This window comes from Scylla paramamosain, chromosome 26, assembly GCF_035594125.1.
Source record: "Scylla paramamosain isolate STU-SP2022 chromosome 26, ASM3559412v1, whole genome shotgun sequence".
Taxonomy (NCBI): Eukaryota; Metazoa; Arthropoda; class Malacostraca; order Decapoda; family Portunidae; genus Scylla; species Scylla paramamosain.
Window position 1 is genome coordinate 2,885,001 of NC_087176.1, and position 7,500 is coordinate 2,892,500.

Genomic DNA, 7,500 nt, shown 5'->3' on the forward strand with positions numbered 1-7,500 from the left:
AGTTGAGCTTACCTGCGCCTGTTTAAGCCTACCTGGTCCCCCGTGGTAATCAGAGGCAGGCAGGTAATTTTACTGGTCATTAGTCTCTGCTTACCTGTGTCTTTCTGTCTGTCTGTCTGTCTGTCTGTCTGTCTGTCTGTCTGTCTGTCTGTTTGTGTGTTTCCGTGTCTAATCTGTTATTTTGCCTTCCTTTCTTTTTTATCTATATCTCTGTCGATCTATCTGTTTCTTCTGTCTGTCTGCCTATGTGTCTATCTATCTGTAAGTCATTCATTCAGTCATTCAGTCAGTCTATCAGCCAGTCAGTAAGCCAGTCAGTTAATCTCTATGTTTGTTTGTCTCTTTCTGTCTGTCTGTCTCTGTCTATCTATCTTTCTATCTATCTTTCTATTTATTATATGTCAGTCAGTCATTCAGTCAGTATTAGCTAATGAGTCAGTAAGCCAATCAGTTAGTCATTATGTCTCTCTCTCTCTCTCTCTCTCTCTCTCTCTCTCTCTCTCTCTCTCTCTCTCTCTCTCTCATGGCGTGACTTTATCTGCGTAATAATCGTAGTATATAAAATATTCCTGCCTGTCGATAAGTAGTACTAGTAGTAGTAGTAGTAGTAGTAGTAGTAGTGACTCGAACCGTATGTCACGAATCTCACTTCGAAACACATCAATAACTCGAGACTTTTAAAACCGAACCGTTACGAATCTGAAACGTAATATTACTGAGCTATATAAATTAACAGGTAAAAAACGCAGATTATGTGTCTGAATAACCCTGGAGTACCTGTCTCGGGAGTTAGTGGCGGACAGGTGACATGCAATTAACTCAGGTGTCCCCGCGCCTGTGAGCTCCGCCAGGTGAGGTGATTTAGTAACGCCTGCGGGAATGGATCGTCGCGTGTCGGTGGGTAATTAGCACCTGTGTGGCCGGCGTACAGTACCCCTGGCCCGCCACCTGTAGGCTTCTGTAATATGGAGGTGTCTTTTTTTTTTTTCTTTCTCTCTCTCTCTCTCTGTTTTTCTTTCTTTTTCTGTTTTCATTTTTTCATTTTTTTCTTTTTTTCTTTTTCTCTTCTTTTTACTTTTCCTTTTTTTTATTTCTGTCCTGTGGCTATCTGTCCGTTCATCTATCTATATATCTATCTATTTATCTCTTTATCTATTTATTTTTTTTATCTCTATATCTATCTATCAGTCAGTCATTTAATGTCTATCCATCTATCTACCTATCTACCTACCTATCTATCTATCTATCTATCTATCTATCTATCTATCTATCTATCTATCTATCTTTCTATGTATGTATGTATGTATGTATGTATGTATGTATCTATCTATCTATCTATCTATCCACCTTTGCGATACTTTGGCATACATTTGCATACTGGATGATTAGTCGGGATCTTAAGAGTGTTTCTCCTGTTAGTAATGTAGAAATGCTGGCAATCTATCACTAGAGCCGTAAAAACACCCTCAAAAACCCGTGTTGCTTCACCTAAAGGACAAAAGTGTTTCAGAATACCGTGCACTCACGTATCATGCACCAATTGTGTGAAGAATGGCAGCTGTGAACGTGTGTGTGTGTGTGTGTGTGTGTGTGTGTGTGTGTGTGTGCGTGAGGCTCCTTTTTACTCTCACATTTTCCCTGCCAGTCTCACGTCACGCCCCTTTGTGCCGCCCGTGTATCAGTGGCGTCCCTCATGTGTGTCACGTCTCTGTGCCGCCTGTCACGGCCTCGATACCTGCTGACGCTCACTGCCTTGTGGTGCCTGCTGTGGTGCCTGCTGTGGTTTGCTTTGGTCTGGTTGTGTTTCGGTTTTTTTTTTTTTTGAGTTGTTTCATTTTGGTTTGGTGGTCGTGATGGTGATGTTTTATTTATTTATTTATTTATTTGTTTGTTCATTTGTTTTTTTTATTTTATTTATTTTTTTATTATTTATTATTTTTTTTTTTGTTCAGGTTCGGATTCGGGCTGCTTCTGGCTCGGTTTGTTAGTTTTTTTTATCTGTTTTTTGGTCGGGTTTATGTCTGGTTTGGATTTTTTTTTCTCTCTCTCTCTGGTTCTGCATCTAGTTCTTGGTCTGTTTCTAGTATAGTCCTGGCTCTGGCTTGGTGTGGGTCTGGTATGGTAATAATCTGGTTCCGTTTCTAGTTCCGATATACACATTGTAACGCGAGTCTCTGTGGATATTGCCAGAGGCGAAAGTACGGGATATTCCAAGTGGAAAATGTTGTACGCACATGTGCATTTCGAGGCGTTGTGCGGCCGTGGTGTGATATTCAAGTGTGGCCACAGATACAGAGGCCGGCCAGGGCGGATAATCATGGCGAGATGTGTAGACCTGGATGTCCCTCGATGATATTGTGAATGATTGTCATGATCTCTACCAAGTTTTGGAGCTTTACAGTATCCATGACGAGACGAGTGACAGCAGTGGACCGATACTGATTACCAATAAACATTGCACGTTAATAGGCTGGCTGTAATAAATGACAAATAAAATGCTAGGCTGCGTGGCACCATGCACCGCTTGCCCGGCCAGGGAGGGCTAAGGAGTGAGGCTAGCAGCAAATCAGCTGATTGCTGGTCAATCACATGCAGATCCCCCTGAGACAGACTGACATTGAATACATTCAGATTGTATTGCACAACTTGAAGTAATGTGGAGTGTGCTCCGCCATGGTTATCCGCCCTGGCCGTCCGCTGTATCTGTGGCCACACTTGAATATCTCACCAGGGCTGCACAACGCCTCGAAATGCACATGTGCATACAACATTTTCCAATTAGAATATCCTGTACTTTCGCCTCTGGCAATATCCGCAGAGACTCACGTTACAGCCTGTGCGGGCCGTATTCTTCATAGTTATGGCATGTGTCATAGCTATGGCAGATGCCTATCGTAACTTAGAACATCTATCATAAGTCGTATGTCATAAGTTTTGACATGAGCGAAATCGTCTATCATAACCGTCTGCTATATGTAGCGCTTGCTTGATTTCAAATACTAAAACACGAAGCAAAGTCTGGCGCTTACTACTAATTTATAGCTTCTATAAATACTACTTTCGATTTTATAAATTGCGATCAGAGACACAGTGGGTAAGAGAGAAATTCAGTCTTTGAGATACGGTAAATGTGATCCCGTAGGAACGAACGCCTCAATTCAAACACACACAGTGTTCAAGTGTTTGGTGGCAAGGAAGGCTCTCTCGACGATTCCCAAGGCCATCACTACTGCACACCTGTATTTTCTCAGCAGCTTTTCCCAGCAGCAAGTTATCTAAGTCATCTAATCACCTTGATTTCGGGGGTAAGTGGATTTCTCCTTTCTGTGTCACTCTGTTAGGCTTCCGTCATTAGATCGGTAACAAAGAGAATGCCTGCATGGTCTAAACAATATCTTCTGATGAGTTTCACGTCACTAAGTTCATTCAATACGTCCTATCTGAGTAAATAATTTCAAAGCTGGAGATGTTGTGGGGCAGCCTTCTTGACTGTGGGGAACGTCTGTCATAAGCCGCCAAACAGGGTGAGCCCAGTCTTAGCATCCCGCGTGGATTTATGAGACACGCGCAGTTTATGACAAGAATGCGTCATTTTGTCCTAGCTCTGACACGCTAAGACTCACTAGGACCGCTTGGTGAATACGGGCCCTGATTCTTGTTCTACTTGTGAAGATGTAAGCATTTATATCTCCCTCCTCTACTATTCCCTTTTGTTTGTTTCTTTTTTCCCCTCTCTTTCCACGAATTACGTATTATGTAGTAATCGTAAATTTAGATATGAAATAATAACAATGTTCTCTTCACGTCTCTGTTAATTTCCTTCCCAGACAACACCCTTGCAATCTCAGTTTGTTTATTTAATTTTTTAGTGACCTTTGAAATCAATTACTCCTTTTACCGTGTCTTGAAAAGTGGAGGATCTAATACTATTTTTCCCCATTTTTTTTTTTTGTTCTTTTAAAGGCCTATGTTTTTTTTCTTTTTTATATATTTATTTTTATACGTGTGTTTTGAAATAGTAGCCGTTCTAGTTTTGAAAAATGTCGTATATTCAATTTTCCATCTGGTCTGATTTTTTTTTTATCTTTTTTTATTTATTTATTATTTTTCTCCTTTTATTCCTTCTGTTTTAGTGTTGTGGGTTTTGTTGCGTAAAGTTTTCTCAGTATTTCTATGTCTCGTGGCGGCGTGTGGGCGTGAGATGGCGCCTCCTGTGTAGCCTTTTGTCCCGCTCGTCACTCGGAAACCCTCCTGCTTCCCCCGCGCCTTCCCTTCAATATAATGCTTCGTCTTCCAGGAGAATTTTTTTTTTTTTTTTGAAGAGATTTTTTTTTCGTTTCCCTCATTCAAGGATACGTTTCTTTCTTTCTTTTCTATCTTCCCCGTCATGAGTATTAACACTTTGACAGCCAGCCTTTACACACACACACACACACACACACACACACACACACACACACACCATGTTTCTCTTAATTAAGTCAAACAATTAGCGCTACAAATAATAGAGTAACATCTGCACAATTAAGAGGAACAACTGCAGGCAAGATTTGAACGCAGTAATGATTTAGTGTTCGTCTTTCTTTTCGTCTGTCGGTCTGTCTGTTTCATTCTTGTTGTCGTTTGAGGTATCTGGCATCACCATCATTTATCATCATCATCATCATCATCATCGTCATCATCATCAAGATCTATGATTCACTTCTGTCTCACATTCCACCGCTAAACAAATCTTCTTTCTCTCTTCGAAGAAACGAACAGCGAAAAAAAAAAAAAAAAGAAAACAGAGAAATATAGATGAAGACACGAGTTTTATTTTGATGGGGTGAACTGGAATAGACAGATAACTGAGAGGGGCAGGAAACTATAGACAGAGGGACGTGAAAAGTTTGGCTGGGCTGACTTGGAATAGACCAGTAGCTGAGAGGGATAGAGAATTACAGATACAGACAAGTTAAATTTTGATGTGGTGGCTTGGAATAGACGACTGAGAGGGACAGAACTAGAGATGAAACAAGATAAGTTTTGGTGGGCAGTTGGAGTGGACAGGAAGTGAGTGGGAGAGAGAAGTATTGGTCAACATACAAGTTAATTAAATTTTGGTGCGAAGGCTTGAAATAGACGAGTAAGTGAGAACGACAGAGATAAAGACGAGGATAGTTTTGGTGGTGTGCCGTGGAATAGACAAAGAGTTGAGAGAAAGAGTGACCGAGAAATTTTGTTGGTGGCTTGAAACAGGATGACTAATAGAGGAAGTGTGGTATAGAGTAGCTGAGAGAGAGAGAGAGAGAGAGAGAGAGAGAGAGAGAGAGAGAGAGAGAGAGAGAGAGAGAGAGAGGAGGGAAGTTTTGGTGAAGTGCCCTGGAATAGATAGAGCTGAGAGGGACAGAGACAGGTGGACAGTTCCAGAGTCTTGATAAGCTAGCCAAACAAAACGCTCTTCTTATTTCTTCGGGAACTTACCAACATTTGGAACGTTTTGGTTGGATAGTTTACAAAAAGACAGTGGAATTGGCCCTGTTGCCATATCAGTTTCAATTTTTGGTACGCTCCCAAACGAAACACACAGTGGCCAAAGTTGACTGTGGAACCCGATTAGAGGTGGAGCTATTTTGTTGTTTAGCTAGCAAATGAAAAAGGCTGACGATGGAGCTGGCCCAGAGACGAGAGACATCTTAGTGTGGCTTGAGACAGAATGACTAATTGAAACGAGAGAAATTTTGGTGTGGCTTGGAACAGGTGACTAATTGAGATGAGAAAAATGTTGTTGGTGCGGCTTGAGACAGAAGGGCTAATAGAGAGACAAGATTAATGCTGTTGGTGTGGCTTGGGACAGGAGGACTAATAGAGAGACAAGAGAGATGTTGGTGTGGCTTGAGACAGGAGAACCAATGGAGATAATCCTGTAAGTTTCTGAGGAATCTACTTTTGTTGCTACCCTTATCTCTCCTCGCCGTCCTGTTGTGTCTGGCTCTCTCGCTCCCAACCTGTCTCTCCAAACTTCTGCCAGCTGTGAAACTTTCGGTAAACGCTCCACCTTCCTGTTGTTCTGCACTGGGTAATAGGGGCTCGCTGCTGCTGATGATGATGATGGTGGTGGTGATGATGGTGGTGACCTAGAACACATATGAGAGGGTAATGTTAATGGCGTGGTGATGAGAGAGAGCACTGCTAGAGTTTGTGGACAAGCTGCGGAATAATAATTAATAGTGTTTAGTTAAGTTATAATAGTAAAAAGAAAAAAAGTGTTTAGTTCGTAGAAAAGTCGGAGAAATAGTAAATAGTAGTGTTTAGTGGAATTACAATGATTGAAAGTAGTGTTTAATTCATGAAAAGCCAGCGAAATAGTAAATAATAGTGTTGAAATAGTAAAAAAATGTATTGTTCAGTTCACGAAAAAAAAGCCGGGGGAAATAGTAAATAACAGCTGAAATAGTAAAAAGTAGTGTTTGATTTGTGGACAAACTGCGAAATAGTGAATAATAGTGTTTAATTAAGCTGAAATAGCAAAACAGTAGTGTTCAGCTCGTGGGCAAGTTGCGAAATAGTAAATAATTGTGTTTAGTTAAAGTTGAAATATGTATATAAATTGAAATAGTTATCCTTTGAATGCTGATGGCAGAACACACCTTATTTTCCTCGGAAGTATCCCTGAAGGCTATTAGTGAATACACTGTAATACTATAAACACAAAAACATTTGAATTATTCCATCGCTGGCAGCAGTGTGTTGCGAAACAATAATAACATAATATATTCAAATCATATACCGGAAAATTTTGTGAAGAACATTAAGTACACAAATCACTGTAGAATAACTCTTGAGGGCACGGGGACGAGCACTGCAGCAAGGCGTCAAAGAACATTTATCATTATCTTTTAATACTTATAACGTTATGACTAATACTGAGGAGATTGATCACTATTGACGTGACAAGGCGAGCGAACCAGCAAACCCCTTTAGACTAATTCCCGAGGCCACGGAGATGAGCACCGCGGCGAGACGTTGAGCAACATCTTGTAATACTTATATGACTAGAAGTGAGAAGAGCGAGCACTAATGACGTAACTCGAGAACTAAGGAGAACGAGCAAACAAACCGCTGTCGAGTCATTCCTGCGGCCACGGAGACGAGCACTGTGGCAAGACTTCACTTACAAGGCATTTAGCAACACCTTGTAACACTAATGACGTCGCAACTCTAGTAATTATGGAGCAAACAAGGCCATTTAGAGCCATTACCGTTTAAGGCAAATAACTGCAACTTATAATATTGACAACGTGACTCTAATACTAAGAAGATTGAGCTCTAATGACTTTTAAACACTAAAAACTAAGAATACAACCTACAAGCCACTTTGAAATAGTTCCTGAGGCCACGGAGGCGAGCACTGCGGCGGGGCGTCACGGAGCGTACAGCAGCACCTTCCCTGCCGCCTTGTGCCGCCCCTACACATGGTGGCGGCGCATCACTAAAGCTGCCCGTCAGGCCGCCACACTC

At 41.3% G+C, this 7,500-nt stretch overlaps 1 protein-coding gene across 5 annotated transcripts in view; it reads left to right on the plus strand.

Annotated features, from left to right (window-relative positions):
- LOC135113612 (D-glucuronyl C5-epimerase B-like) overlaps positions 1-7,500 on the plus strand; it is a 251,472-nt gene that overhangs the window by 82,181 nt on the left and 161,791 nt on the right. The gene's annotated exons all lie outside the window — the stretch shown is intronic.